This window comes from Apis florea, unplaced genomic scaffold, assembly GCF_048593485.1.
Source record: "Apis florea isolate Af1SG1 unplaced genomic scaffold, ASM4859348v1 contig_3367_pilon, whole genome shotgun sequence".
NCBI lineage: Eukaryota > Metazoa > Arthropoda > Insecta > Hymenoptera > Apidae > Apis > Apis florea.
Genome location: NW_028256746.1, coordinates 1,044,212 through 1,060,004, shown reverse-complemented (window position 1 = coordinate 1,060,004; position 15,793 = coordinate 1,044,212). Strand labels below are relative to the sequence as shown.

Below are 15,793 nucleotides of genomic sequence, written 5' to 3'. Positions count from 1 at the left end.
GCGAGCGAGGAGAAATTTGTCGGAACAAAACCGATATTTCTGAACCGGTATTAGCGGTAGCACTCGTTGGAACAAATTTCCACGAGTGAAGAGAAATTAATAATAACATTGGCATTGAAGAAATTTCCCTTCGATACGCCTACTCTCGATGGGCATCTCTCGGTTCGATTTCGGCGCGAGAGAAGAAGGCAAACGAGGCGTAGGTGGCGGGCGCAGGAAGGGTGGAAACACCCTACGAGACGGGATAGCGTGTCTGTTTTGATTTATAAGAATTCGCCACGAACCCCTAACCTACCTTCCTAAGTCTGGCCTCCCTCCTTCTAGATCGAGCTAGATCAACCCCCCTCTCTCCAACCCGTGGTGCACCTATCTCGCGCGTGAATAATAGGCAGGGTACCCAACTACCCGTCTTCCCGTTAACCTCGCCTCGTCCTTCACGCCTCCTTCTTCTTTTTCTTTATCCTCCCTCTTTGCCACTGTCTCCCGTCCCGATGCACCGATCGCTCTTCCCTCCGCGGACAACGGACGAGCTTCGTCTTCGTTGTCGGTCAACGAAACTATCTATCAACTCGGTTCCGTTCGTACATAATGCGATACAGAGGAATGATTTCTTTTTCTTTTTTTTCTTTTTTCGGTTGAATCCGTTCGCATTGTTTTCGATGCTCTATTTCCTTTTTTCGTTTCTTTTCTTTTCTTTGCAGTCGTGCTTTCAGAATTTAAAAAAAATTTAAATTTATCCCTTTTCAACGTCGATTTTCGTATTAGTTCGAAATTATTTTTAATATAATAATGTCGGATACTTCAAGCAGATGTTGAATGCGATAAAGGTTATCGTGAATGATTTGAATCGATTTGCATTCTTTTCGATTTTTTATTTTCGAATTTTTTTTCTTTTTTTTGCTCATTAAATTTAAGCTTTAACACCGATTCGAGAACGCGAAACAAGATTATTGAAATTATGAAAATCTAGGGAATATTTTGTTTCGTTTGATTAAGTAAGTTCGATGCTAGCAATAAGAGGGGTTTAAAGTTTTTGTAGCGAAATTAAACGTGGATAGTTCAAAATTATATTTTTAATATAATAACGTCGGATGTTTCAATTGATCAGCAGATGTCGAATACGATACAGGCTATCGTGAATGATTTTTTGAATCAATTTGCGTTATCCAATGAAGTAAACGATGAAAAGTTTAAACTTTTAATCCCTTCTTAACATCGATTCGAGAATTTTTGACGCGAAATAAAATTATAAAAAATTATGAAAATCTAGGGATTGTTTTTATTTTATTTTATTTGATCGTAAGTTGAAAATTTTTCCAACGGAATTAAATATCGATCGATTCAAAAATTATTTTTAGTATAACAACATCGGATATTTCGTCTGATCAGCAGATGTTGAATTGCATTTGCATGCACAAACGAATATTAAACACGCCTGCGTCATCTTCCTATAACACAATGCGTCCCATTTGTATTCCATCAATTTACCTTTTTTTATCTATAACTTTCTAATTGCACTCCGCTCTTTTTGTCGTGCAAAAATAATCTCGAATAAGATTCAAGTTTTATTTTCAATTTCATTCTCATCAAATATACAAATCTCTCGAATTCTCCTCGTTCTTCTGGGTGATCTCGTCGTTGGTCAACGAGACGATCTATCAACGTTTGTGCCAAGGAACAAGAACCGTAACAAAACATTAGCGAGTCACGGAAGATTTTGCATCGACGTTTCGCAGCAGTGTACATATATCGAGGACGCGCCATCATCAATCTTTTTACTTTAATGCACGCCAGTTATACTCTCTCCATCCTCCTACAAGTCGCAACGCTTCGAGCACGATGCGTATTTATTATTTTCTGAATCGTCATTCGTCCGATCATCGATTCTCTGTAATTGCACGATTCTTTTCGAAACGCTTTTCACCTTTTCCTCTTTGATCGTAGAAGATTTTCAAAGATTACAAAACGATTAATCTTGATACCGATCGGATTCGACTCGGTGAAACGAGAAGATAGAAATTGTTCGGAAAAGCAACCGAAATGCAAAATGCGTGCGAACATATATTTTAATACACGCGCGCGTTCGTTGCATTCGTCAAAGGAACGTCGTCGCGGTTTGAATCCGCACGAATTCTCAGAGAAATAACCGCGTGCCGATTTTTTTGAATCTTTTGAAACCTCGATCCGCATTCCGTCCTCTCGCCAAACGGAAATAATACACCATTACTGGTGGACTTTATTCCCTCGTTGAGAAAAAGCGTTAAAAGCTCGCGCGCAGAGCACGATTCCAGATAATACGGGATAATGCAAGAAATACGTTGCTTATACTTTACAGTTTCCTGCTAATGTTAATTAACGCGAGCGAGGATAACATCGCGCCGAGGGGGATAAAAAATGCCGTTGAAAAAAAAAAAAAAAAGAAAAAGAAGAAGAAGAAGAAGAAGAAGTTTCAATGATCTGGACAAGGAATAAATACCTTGTGGTTGTTGGTTGGAGGACAGGAAATGAAACGTCTGCTAAACTTTTTCGATACACGCTACTGTCGACCTACTTACTTTTCTGAATGAAAGCTTTCGCGATGACGTACCGAGTTAGGCATAATGCAGCTGTCGGTTTTAATCCACGCGATTAAGAAAAAAAAAAAAAAAAGAAAAAAAAAAAGAGGAAAAGAAAAATAGAAAAAAACGCTCGAATCCACGTAACGTGGATTTTCAACAAACGTATCTATAATCCAAATCACGTTGAACGATTTCAATTTATCGAACGCTGTAGGAATGCTTTTTTTTTTTTTTTTTTTTTAAATGAATTTGTCATTTTCGAAAATGAAAATGAAAAACCTTTTGTTCTTTCGGATAGAGCGATAAAGGTTTTTTTTTTAAATTGCACGTCCCGTAGAGATTATTTTATGCTTTATTAATACAATGTATTCACGAGTTAAGAACGCTTGAAACGTGAAAAAAAATTACGTTAAATTTAACCCGAGAGAGGGAGAGAGGGGGAGAGACTCGCGCTACGTTTCATACCGTACACGCATCCGTACATGAATTCACGGAGGATTAATTTTACTTTTCACCAGTAACATGGTAAATTGTTTCATTCGTTGGTTTTGAGAACGATTACGACTGAAAAATTTCAATCTACTGTCTGGAACATGTTAAAACTTTTCCATTTTCTGTTCACTTTCATCTGAAAAATGTATTTAAATGGATATGACGCGTAGAACGTCTCGCGTCGTTATTACTTTGTTATTATCGTTTCGTTCCAAGAATCTTTTCAATCTTGCGTCAATTAATCAACAAGCTTTTTCTCTCGCAGATAAGAAAAATTTATCATCCCTTCGAGTTTTCGAATCCTCTCCATTAGAAACATCTCCAATCCCATGTATTTCTATCGAGTACACAATGACGAAATCGAGCACGATCTCGATCCGACCAACGAATCTGGCTACCAGCGAATTTTCAAGGAGGAACGATATTTAAACAAACTTTGGGCGAACGGGAGAGAGGTGTAGATAGGGGCAAAGTGTTGGCTCTCCCTCCCCCACCGATGTCGAAAAGCAAAAAGTTCGTCGCATCGCGGAGTTGGAGTAGTAACGAAGCTAAAAAACTTGAAACACTCGAAACCGAGGATCGAGCTGTAAAGCGAATTACAGCTCTCGTTATTCCTGGACCACGCGTTTCCACCACGCGACTCGCCGGTTAAGCACCGATCGAAACTTTTAACCAGAGAGTGGTTACGAAAATTTTACCACGCTTTTTGACCACGTGAAAATTGGCCAGGCCCTCGTGGAACCGATTCCTCGAGCCGGGAGACGCGTCGGTGGCAACGGTGTGTAACCGACCAGCTTTCGTGCACGTTGAAATTTAGATAAAAATCAGCGGCTTTGTGGCCTTTGGATTTTTTCTTTTTCTTCCTTTCTCTCTCTCTCTTTCTCGTCGATCTTTGCCCTCGGTGTAAACGGGAGGGTGGTCAGGGGCAACGGAAAATAACGAATTAATAATGGAAATACTTTGGCTCGAGGGAGCGTGTGGCCGAGGAGATCTTAATTTAAATGAACAGTAAATTTCCGATTGCGCGGAAGCCCGATATTACGTACAATCCGGCCACTGTCGCCAGCCGGCTCGTACTCGTACCTCGAATTATTGCCTTTATCTTAATTAAAACGGAAAGAGGTCCGTGAGCCGTGCAGGTCGCTCGTAAAGCGTCTTGCTTTGATTGCAGAAACAATACCTTACTAACCTCGTAGTCAGCGATCTATCTATCGCCCTCCTATACTCGATCACTCCCCTCTTTTTCTCTTTCTCTCTTTTTCCTTTTCCTCTCCTTTTGCTGTTGTTTACCGTATAATAATTCTATCAAGCTCAAACTTCGATTTCAACAATTTACAGAAGATTCAGATATTGTTGTATCGAATCGAGATAGCTCAAATTTTAATTTCAAAAATATTTACAAAATTCAAATATTGTTGTGTCGAATAAGGATAGCTCAAATTTTAATTTCAAAAATTTTTACAAAATTCAGATATTGTTGCCATCGAATCGGCATAGTTCAAATTTTAATTTCAAAAATTTTTACAAAATTCAGATATTGTTGTGTCGAATAAGGATAGCTCAAATTTTAATTTCAAAAATTTTTACAAAATTCAGATATTGTTGTCATCGAATCGGCATAGCTCAAATTTTAATTTCAAAAATTTTTACAAAATTCAAATATTGTCGTGTCGAATAAGGATAGCTCAAATTTTAATTTCAAAAATTTTTACAAAATTCAGATATTGTTGTATCGAATCGGCATAGCTGAAATTTTAATTTCAGAAATTTTTACAAAATTCAAATATTGTCGTGTCGAATAAGGATAGCTCAAATTTTAATTTCAAAAATTTTTACAAAATTCAGATATTGTTGTATCGAAACGAGATAGCTGAAATTTTTAGAAAATTCAGATATCGTCGTATGCAGATTTCGAGCGAACAACGGTGTATGATCGAATAAAGATACATCTTGGAGAAGATAGTTTAAGCATGGATCGCTCTCGGCTTGTAAATCGAGTGAGGATCGTTAAATTTTCTTCCGGGTCGGGAATGAGAAAAATGAGAACGCAAAATATTCATTATGGAAGTTTCAATATCCACCGCTAAATGCGTTGCACTTTGTTCCATCCGCTCTCTCAATTTAATCGCGCTCTCTCGCGCTGTACATTTTAAAATAACAATCCCATTCCGTGGCCACGAAAATTTTATACTCATACTCTCAGATATTTGTGGGGTCAGGTCCCCGCGTATTACTCCCTCGGGCGCTTCCCTTCCCCCTCCCTTCTACGTAAAACGGTTTCGCGCGAGAAATATAAACCGTGCCCCTCCTGCCGCCAAAAAAATCGGTTGCCACCTCGCGTCGATCTCTCGTTATCGCTCGACCTCCTCCAAGATTTCTAGACACCCGAGCCTCTATCTATCTCTCGAAAGAATTTATCATTATCATTTACATAATATTATAAATCGTTGATACGAAAACAATAAGAAAGAGTATAATCGAGTAGAAAAAAAAAAGAAAAGAAAAACGTTATCGATGTTCCTCTTCTATGATACGAAGTCACGTTTCCGTATTCGGTTCTCTCGATCGATTTTATTTCGTAGATTTACCTACTACAACTCGAGTATCGAAATTTCCCGACGTAACGAATATTCGAAAAGCATCGAGCCCGAAACCTATTCGAGGCATACGACGTATCGATGGAAAAAGCTTCTGCTCGGTTTTGTAGCATCTGGTGGGTAGGCTTGCCAGTCACAAACGCTTATAAGCTTTCTCCTTGGCACGCGGAAAAGGGGAGCTATCCGTGCGCAACGAGAACCGTGCGATACTTCGTCGTTTTCCTTTTTTTTTTTTTTTTCGAACGAACACACGATTTGACTGATAATTTTAACGGAAACGAACCAGTCCAGTTTTACGAGATTCGAGATTAAGCTCCAGGTTAAGGAGGGGGAGAGAGAGAGAGAGAGAGAGAGAGAATGATTTCTCGTTCGAATTTCGCCAAATGGAATTTCACCGATGGATTCCACGGCACGGAAGCGGCGCCCTCGATGCGGTATTTTCGTAGAACAACCCTCGAGAGTTTCATTCTCAGACGTATTCGCACTTTCGCGTTTATTGATTGACCGAGCTTCTCAGAGATTCTGCTGTTACGGTTATTAAGGGAGGAGGCAGCGACTATTCGATTAGGGGAATTTCATCGCTCGCGCAGCCACCGTTTTATGTAACTATTATTGCACCTGTTAATTCCTCGCTGTACCACGCCTGTTTGCATCCCCTCTCTCCTCCCCGCGCCCAACCCGTTCCGCCGCGTCTCCGTGCGTTAAGCGGCTGTAAATTTAATAAGCTCGGCCGGGAAACAGGGAAGATTTTCACCGCGAAAATCTCTCGAAGAATCTCGCGATCAAGCGGTATTGAATTCGTTTCGTTAAAACGTGAGATATCAGAAAGGTTTTCCAATTCGAATGTATCGATCCATATATCTGTAGGTGGCTTCTTTATTTTATTCCACTTCTTCTCTCCTTTCCTTCTTTGTCCCCTGCGAGGATTTTAGCATGGACGAAAGGGTGAACGAGCGTCGCGAAAGGGAGGAAGGAAGAATTTTGGAGTTAGATTATCGGGCCGAACGCTTGACTGATAAGCCATTAACGTTAGCTCGAGATACTTGGCATAAGTTTTAGCTCATTTCGTCGGCGGATAAATTTAATTTCCCCGAGTTTAAATAAGATTTAAACCGGCGGAACGTCCACTTTGTTTCCACTCTCTCTCATTTAACTTTCAAAGCTTAAATTTACCGGTTTCGAAAATGATTAGCCCGCCGTCCCCCAGACAAACAACTTTTATCCGTATAATTGCTTTCGAATATCACTCTCACTCGCGAATCGAAAGAGAGGAAGGAATCGGAGAGAAGGAGAAAAAGAAAAAAAAAGAAAAAAAAGAAGGTGTCGCACTCACGACGCGAGAAGAAATAGTTTCGAGCTCAAACTGGATGCACTCACAGAACGAATTAAGGGGAGCCCTTTCGCATTATCCTTTTTCCTCGCAAACATCCGAATTTTTTGTCTCCTCGCCTTCGTTCCAATTCTTTTTTCCTTTCCCCCCTCCTTCGTCGATCCCTCCTCAACACCTCCCTACTCTTGATAGAGCGTCTCCACGGTCCACCGCGTCTTGCAGATTCGTTTCCCTTCCAGGCTTAGCCTGGAATCGCGCCTGGATCCTGAAGCCGCCTCTTAATTACCACCCGTTTAAGTCTTAATTGTTAATTTAGCGCGTTACGTTATTCTTCGCGGCGCTCGTTAAAGGTGAAAATGCGGGTCGGTTACGCGGGGAAATGAGATTCCTCTCGCGGAACGGAAACGAGAAAAACAAGGAGGGAGGGAGGATGCAGTTTATAACGGTTAATGGGAGGTTGATATGTGTATACGTATGGGAAGAGAATTAAGGGATCGGTAGATGTTAACAAGTGTCTCGTTTTGGATCGAGCGAATTTTTGGGGAATTTATTCAGGAATTCTTCGTAACGTAAATTAATGAGCGAAAATTAGGCGTTTTAAGAAGGATAAAGGATTCATTAAGTTGCTTAAACAGTTTTTATTTTTTGTAACCTGTTCGATTTTATTTCGCTGGGTATGACGTATCGTAATTGCAAACGTGGCTTGTTTTTTCGAGGCGAATGTCTGATTACCGAACGTCAAAGAGCCGAGTGAAACGCTAAATGTACGGATATATTCTGTTTGAATGGCACTCGGGCTGCAATTTTTTTGCCTAAAATAATTTTTCGCAAATGAAAATCGGTACGTGGATCAAACGTGGATCTAGTTTTTTTAGTACGACGAGACCGGTCCATGTTTAACATTTTGTGATGACCGAGTTGAAAACGCGTTAACAACAATATTTCATCCGTGTAGGGGATCTTATGTGCGCCCCTTTTAGAGCGGATGGGATGGTAACGAGAAAATCGTTTGATTGATTCGTGCAAGCTTGTTTCGTATTTGCAATTGATATTTTATTGGAATATTGTCTTCTATGATGTGAGATCAATAACAGAACTTGATGAAACGGAGAGCCAGAAACTGGATTCGCGCAATTCATAAAATCGTGTATATCTATCTTTGTGTGTTATCATTATTTGACGAAGGCAGAATTTCAGTGAAAATAAAAAAAAAAAAAGCAAACTTTAATATTTCAGAAATATTGCATATACGAATATTCTGTTTCTCTTTCGTTCTTGCGTGAAAATATTATCTTTTCCATCTATAAAAATTTCTCGGAATATGCGCAGTTTTTTTATTTAGTACGTGCAAATTTTTTACTCCCGCCAGAAATATAAACCGTGAAATTAATAATATCGAATGAAATAAAAAAAAAAAAAAAAAAAATTTGGACAAACGATCAACACTATAACTTAATAAGGAAGAAGTTAATTCGTTTATCGTAACTCGTAGTCCGCCATAAGTTTAATATCGTTTATTTCGGGAAATTTTATCTCGGAAAAACTAATATCACAAAATATACAAATAACGTAACATGAAACGATATTAGGTAAATTTGATTTCTCTGCATATTTTACGTCATCGCGTCAATTCGAGTCAATCGCGTGGTTCAATCAACGTTCAAAATTCCATACATTTCGATTTTTCGTGTAAAAATTGAAAATTTTGTCATCAAAATCTACTTAGAGCGTAGAAAAAACCGTGCAATTCAACTCGTTTTTTTATTCATCCCGATATCTCGATCGGTTGCCGAGATAAAACGATTGAAAATTTCCATAGCGCTTAAGATTCGCGAACGAATGGGACCCACTGACCTATAACTATCCTGGAAGTGCGTACCATTTCCAGGAATCGCGTCTGCCAGTCGTCTGGAACTTGGTATAGGTCAGGACGAAGATGGTAAACGATTAAAAATTATCCTTTCCTTTCGATATCTCGTCGACAACCGGAAGTCGTATCGGGATAATTCGAGAAGCGTAAATTAAAAGGCGAGAATCTACGTTCGAACTTTTCTTAATTCTAATAAGATTCGATCGAGTTTTTAAGTCGCGTTTGTTTAATTAAATATCTTACCAACGATACATTATTGTCTCGAGCCCTTTATCACGTGACAAGGCGGGACGTGCATGTGTAACTTTTATCAGCGGAATTTTCTCGCACGATTTGCCAGAAATTCGATATAAGTGTCCCAAAGCGATCTTTCCTACCTGTAACTGCACACCGGTGGTCAAGGTCCTCTTCTCTCGTTAGGCAACGATATTTTCCCTATATATATTCAGGGTCGGTGAAGAGTGGATGCTCTCCCTCTCTTTCATCTTCCCTCGTAACTCTCCACCCCTGGCTGCTTCCATCCCCGTTCATCCCTCGCGAGACCGACATCGGAATATTTTGGTCACGTAGCAGCCATCGTTCTCTTCTCAAATGCCGGAGCTTCCAACCGCTCGATGCGCCTCTCTGAGTGATATTTTGCCATTTAATCCTCTCTCGAATGTTCAACTCGCCCCCCCTCCTCCTCTAATTTCCCGAAGAAGAAGAAGAAGGCGCCCGCCCGACCATTATCCCGGGCTACGTCCTTCGCTACGTCGCCCTTTTACATCCCTTCCGCCGTCTATCCCTAACTTGGCCAAGGTGCATTGGTCCCTCGTGGTCATCGAACCTCTCCAATCCTCTCCGCGGGAGAGGTTGAATCCGCGTAACAACCGCGGGTTACACGAATGACCCGACCACGATTTTTCTTTGCCGGATTTTCTTTCCCTCTCTCTCTCTCTCTCCCTTTCTTCGCCTCTTTTTCTTCCTCCCCGCCTTCGATTCTTTCCAGTCTTCCTCCTATTCTCGTCCTCGAGCGAGCGTTCTCTTTCTTCCGCCATTGTTGTCTACCTCCATTGTCATTCGTCGCGCGAGCGGCTCGCCCGATAGCGCGGAACGGATTAACCCGTCTTTGTCGATGATACCAAGAAAGGAAGGGCGGGGGAGCCGTGCTCTTCTTCGCCCATCGGAGCCGTGCAATTAACGTCAAACGTCCTCCTCCTCGTCCCTTACGTACGTTCGCTCCCTTTTATGCCTTCGTCGAATCGAAGAAGACGGTCGAATTAGAGATTCGCTTGGATATCGTTTCACAGTTATTAACGTTGATGGCGGTGTTGAATTTGCCCGATATCGGCCTGAAACGGGTTTAATTTATTTCTCGCCAGTTGAGATCGTGGTCGCGGTTCACGGATAAAAAACGGAGAAGATTTCTTATTGCTCGACGTCTCCTCGAGCGAGGATGTTATTTTTTTCTCGAATCTGCTTCGCTCTAACGTTTCCTCTTATCGTCGATCCCGGTTTTCATCGGGCGGAAACGATTTTTCACGAGATATTTATCTTCATCGTTACAATTAACGCGAATAATGTTTCGCAACGCGATAATATTTACGTGGTGGTAAAAATTGGCAATTTGTCGACCAATTAGCGTGATGCGCGTTCGCAATCAAAAATTTGTTTCCGTTTCGCTTCGCGATATTAAATACGATCGCAAAAACGTGGATTGTCGGGAGAAGCGACGCGATTAAAATTCAAAAGGGATTTTAAATAGCCGCGGGTATAATTATTATATTGCGCAATAATAATATCGAGGAGGAAAAGGAGGAGGAGGAGGAGGAGGAGGGAAGAAAGACTCGCGTAAAGCGATAAACGCCGTACGAAATTATCAATTATTCGCGGGCAAAATCCCGCTCCTGGCCATTACCTTTGTCGTGATTAATTTGCGCTTAAAAACAGAGAGAAAACCCGGTTTCGAACCCGGTCGAATATGAAACGCAAGAAGGAAACGAAAACGTTGGTTCGGAGGAGAGAACGGATCGGGGCGTTCCTCGGCCGCGTAAACAGTCTACGCGTAGATTTATGGTCCCGTGACTTCATTCTCGTTTCGCCCGTCGTAATGAGCGGCAACCTTCGAACGAATCGTTAACTCGGCGCGAAAGTCGAGGGCAAATTTGTTTTCGAAACGCTTATACGCAGTTTCTGTAAACTCCTCCTAATAATCGAAGTTTCCGTGTCTATTGTTGAAATAACACGTGCGCTCGTCGTTTAGCTTTCAACGGATTTGGAAGTGAAATGATTATTCCTTCCTATGCAGAGAAAAATAACGCGCGTTTATCGAGAGATCGTGGAGTTTTCGAGGAAGAGTAATCGCCTTTCCTGGAGGATCTTAAATTGTCGCGCAAATTTATTAGTCCCGGTTTCTATTTATAAACTAATAGCGATTTGTACACGGAGAGAAAACAATGGAGGCGAGGAGGCACCGACTATGAATCACCGTTGCGTGAAACGTTTCGTTCCGCGTAGTTTAAGCCTTCGCGAAAATTAAACAGCTTTCGTTGGAAATTACGAGGGTAAACACGAGGATGGATCGAGTGGGGGCGGCGAAGAATCCAAAGAATCGTATCGGGAGAATATTTGTAAACTCGGAACGAGACGAGCCGAGGTGGTAACGCGATCTTTTTCGCCATTACCTGGCTGCGTAGATTTTAAATTAAAGTCGAGAGAGTTCGACGACGCACGGAGGTGATATTTGAATTATCCGCTGTTGCGATTCGTCGAGTCGATCCGTTTCAAATTTAATTCGTTATTCCATCCCCTTTCGTTTCGCGAGCGCCATCCTCGGCCTTGTTGCCACACTCTCGAGCGAAAAAGAATCTCCTCCGTTTCTTAAATAAATTTCCTCGATCCTCGCGCGTTAGTAAGAGTAAGTAATATATCTTATTTTTAGATATACACACATTTTTTTTTTTTTTAATTTTTAAAATATATACGATTGTTCGTTATTTTTCACAGAATTCTCTACGAATTCAATTCGATCCGCGTACTTGATACGTGCACGGTGGAGAAATAAGAAGGAAAAGAAGTATATAAAGAGAGAGAGAGAGAGAGAGAAAAGTTGCTTCGTTATACAGCAGGTTTAAGTCTAGGTTATGACAAAAAGAAATAGAGATCAGCAGCGTGGATAAAGATAGTTAAACAGGTTTTACTGACAATGGATGCGGCGTAAGTAGGTCAGAGAATAATAGTAAGGTGGAGTAATGGTCTTGTTGAGTGAAACTGCAGGATGTAAGCATGCATTTCCGTTTGCTGAGAATAGTTTGGTCTCGTCTCAATCGCGTTTCGATATATAGGTTGAACGTATTTCACGTTTTACTGAATGCGAATACTTAAAACCCGATCAATCATCCGCCAACTGCTCCCAACTACCTCGCAAATATTAATTACTTCGAAATTTCTCATATTTTCTATCCGGATAACACATTCCTATATTACAATTTCACGTGCAACTCCGTTAAAATTTTCTTTCGATCTTTCGCGCGAAAGATACAACTCCGCTCAAACTCGACCACCTTCGGTTAACGGGAATATTAAGAAAACGTGGAAACGTGGGGAGAAGCTAATCGTGCTCCCTCGCTGCCTACAACCCCCCCCACCCCCCCTTTCACATTTTTGCCCGGGCAGATAAACGGGCAGATTCCGTGGTATAACCGCGATACCCGCGCCACGAAAATTGGACGACACTGTCGCAAGAATCGCATTAGTTTTAGGAAAGTGCGCGCACAAACTAATTACAGGACGACACGAACGCCTCTCTAATTACTTTTATTCCAATTCCAACGAAATTCCCCCTCCGGGCCACGTACAGAAGCTCCGCCATCAAGGGTGGACCAAGTGGACGCGTATCGCGCGTGTGTTTCGCGCGCAAGCGGCCGGCATTCCTCTTCGAACGTGTAAATGGCCCTCTCCTCCCCCCCGTCCTCCTCCCCTGTTTGCACGTGCATCGAACCCGCGCTATTAAAATCCTCGATCGAGGATAATCCGCAAATTGGCCGAAATCTCGGTGACAAAGCGACAAGTTTCGGGTGGAAAACTCGGATCGGGATGAAAGGTTGATTCTCCGATCGATCCATTCCATCGGGATCTCTTCGATCGAGGGGAGAAGAGATCGGTTTTTCTTTCCCAGCACGCGTGGCTTCGTGCTTGTTGCGCGCGCGCCACGTACCGTCAATGTTGTTGTTGCTGTTGTTGCGGAAAATTAACGCCCAGAGTTTTTCGCTCCACCTTTTTTCCCGCCCGTTCGTTCGTGTCGTACGAGGAAAATCTGATTTCGACCGACTCTCTTTCGTTCCCTCTCTCGTTCGAGAATGTTTCGACACGACGAAAATAGTTAACGATTTAAATCCGAGTTTTTGGCAGAGATATCTGAGGATTGGGGAAGGTTATTAATTTTTTTGTTGGAAAAAGAATCGTGATGCAAAAATGTTATAACTAATGTTAGAATATTAATTAGCTGTTAAGAGTTGGTAGGAGAGGAGGAAGGTTTCTTAAGGAACGGTTAACTCGTTAATTTTCACTCGTGCCGATTGAATTTTTATCGTTTTACGAAACGTTTTCAACGTTTTGCAGCATTCGCGTGACAAATATTAATCAAACTCGATGCGTGTTCTTTCCTCTCTTATTCTCTCTTACGTTCCCTATCTTTTCCATATTTATATTTCCCCTTTTTACTCATCAGCAACTGTTATTCCGTTCCAATGATTCATTCGTGAGACGAGTGTTGTAGCACAGAGTAGATTCAAACTAGTTTCGAAGGGTTTTTGATATCACTTTCGCAGATATCGAGTAGCAATTTACTTCGAGTTTTTAAACCACGCGTAATACGCGTATGAACGTGGCAAGTAATCGAGTTGACAAACGAGCGATCCTCTTGTTCCCTTCGTCGATCGGTTGAACACTCGAGATCGGAGAGATCTTTCAAATTTGATCGAACAAAGTTTCGGTCAAAGTGAAATCGATACCCCATTTTCCCCCCCACTTTGCACGATCGAATAGACGCGAAAAGAGTTTTCATCGATTAATATTCAAACGCGAATGGTAAGCGGTCTCATTGTTCGGCGAATTGTAAACGGAGTATTATTTTCGCATTACACAAATATCATTAATACGGTATAATAACGGTGGCCGTCCCTCTGTAATTCCGTCAATTTGTAATTTGGAAGGCTCGATGCGTTTGAAATTATGCACGTTTCACAAACTCTCTCTCGAAATCAACGAATCGTCCACAACAATCGTTCCCTCGATTCTCGTTGTTCGGAACTCATCGTGACGACCGTGAAATTTTAATCTTTCCTCGGTGCAATAACAAAGATAAATATACAGGAAATGTAGATTCGAACGATGTATAATCCCTGTTGATTGATGAAATTTTGTACAAGTTTAAAAGGCAAGGCTCGATCGAACAAAGGAGTCGATCTGCCTCGACTCTTGCACCAATTATAAGTTTGCGAACTGTAAACGGTCACAACTTAGATACTCTAAGTTGATTAAATCGAAAACTTCGTCGATCGAAGACCATCTGTCGTGTCCAAATTCTCTTCTCTTTTGGGAAAAAAAAAAAAAAAAAAAAAGAATTCTCATCGAAACTCATCGTAACGAGAGGCGGATCGATAATTTAAAATGCAAGAAATGCACTCGTTGGAAAGAAAACGAACGTGTCAACGAGGATAAAAGGCCTTTCTCGCCGTGCGATGGCAGATGTCTTAAGCGAAACCGTGCTACCGATACGATACAGCGAAAGCTGATGCTCGCAAAATTGCTTTACCCTTCAGGAACGACAATCTCATCCGACTCTCCGGTGATATGCGATCTAGCCGTTCTTGCAGATCGACGACTACCAATCTATTTCCACTATTAGATAATTCAACGCGACGACTTGGACGTCCGTTTCAAGGGACGCCCCCTCTCAGAAGACAGAGAGTACACTCCGCCTCCTTAACTTAAAGCGAAACTGACATTTGACGAGTTGGAATATTTTACCGTCCCCTCCCATTATCCATTTCCCCTCGAATCTTCGTTTTCGAATTTTTCCAATAAAATTTCCAAATTCACCGAGTAGTAAGTATCTTTTCAACGAGGCCCTGAAGAGAAACGAACGAATTCAATTTTCCCAATTTTCCTTCTTCTTTTTTAATTCTCATTTTTATCGCTCGATAAAGGACACTCGATCGATTCGATTCCTGGAATTTTCATTTTCGACAAAGTATTTTTTCAACGAAGAAACGAATGAATTCGATTCTAGCAATTTTTTCTTCCTTCCTCTTTATTGTTATTATTTATCGCTCGATAAAAGGATCGATTCGATCCCCCCTGTTTCGCAACTCCCGCTTGTCGTTAAGTTCAAATTAACAGCGCGGAAGGAACTTAACGACGTCAAGTTTCGCATATCCGCTTGTAATTTCATTACGAATCCTTTGTCTTCTTGGATAATGGAACGAACACGCGCGGCCGGGCATAACGTAAATCTCGTGAACGCGAGAACGAATCATTTCATCAACCGACAAACAGGGCCTCGAAATATCCCGAAGGTCGAAAATCGGGAGAAAAATTGAGGCGGGCCGGCAAGGATACACGAAAGATCAGTTCTCGTTCATCCGTGGAGTTTTTGCAAGTGTACGTCGGTCTACTTTGCACGGGTCAAAGGGTAGGAGCGCGGCATGCTTGCTTTTTTTTTTTTTTTTACCCCTCTCTAGTTTTTCTCATCACGAGTTCAAAGGAGAGATATTATGGGGAGTGGGGGAGTAGGAGAATGGAGATACTCTATCTCCTCCTCTTTTGCTTTTCCCTCCCTTTTCTTCCTCTCTCAGGATGCTATTTGAAAATACACTTGGCCGGGTAAAGGAGATCTCGACGAGAGAGGGTAAATAGAAGGAGGGAGTTGACAGCAAGCTAACCGGCTTAGAGGCTTGATAATTTC

The 15,793-nt window shown here is 41.5% G+C and overlaps 1 protein-coding gene across 17 annotated transcripts in view; it reads left to right on the top strand.

The window, feature by feature from the left end:
* Positions 1 to 15,793, top strand: part of LOC100872064 (nucleolysin TIAR) — a 446,485-nt gene that overhangs the window by 288,703 nt on the left and 141,989 nt on the right. The window lies entirely within an intron of this gene.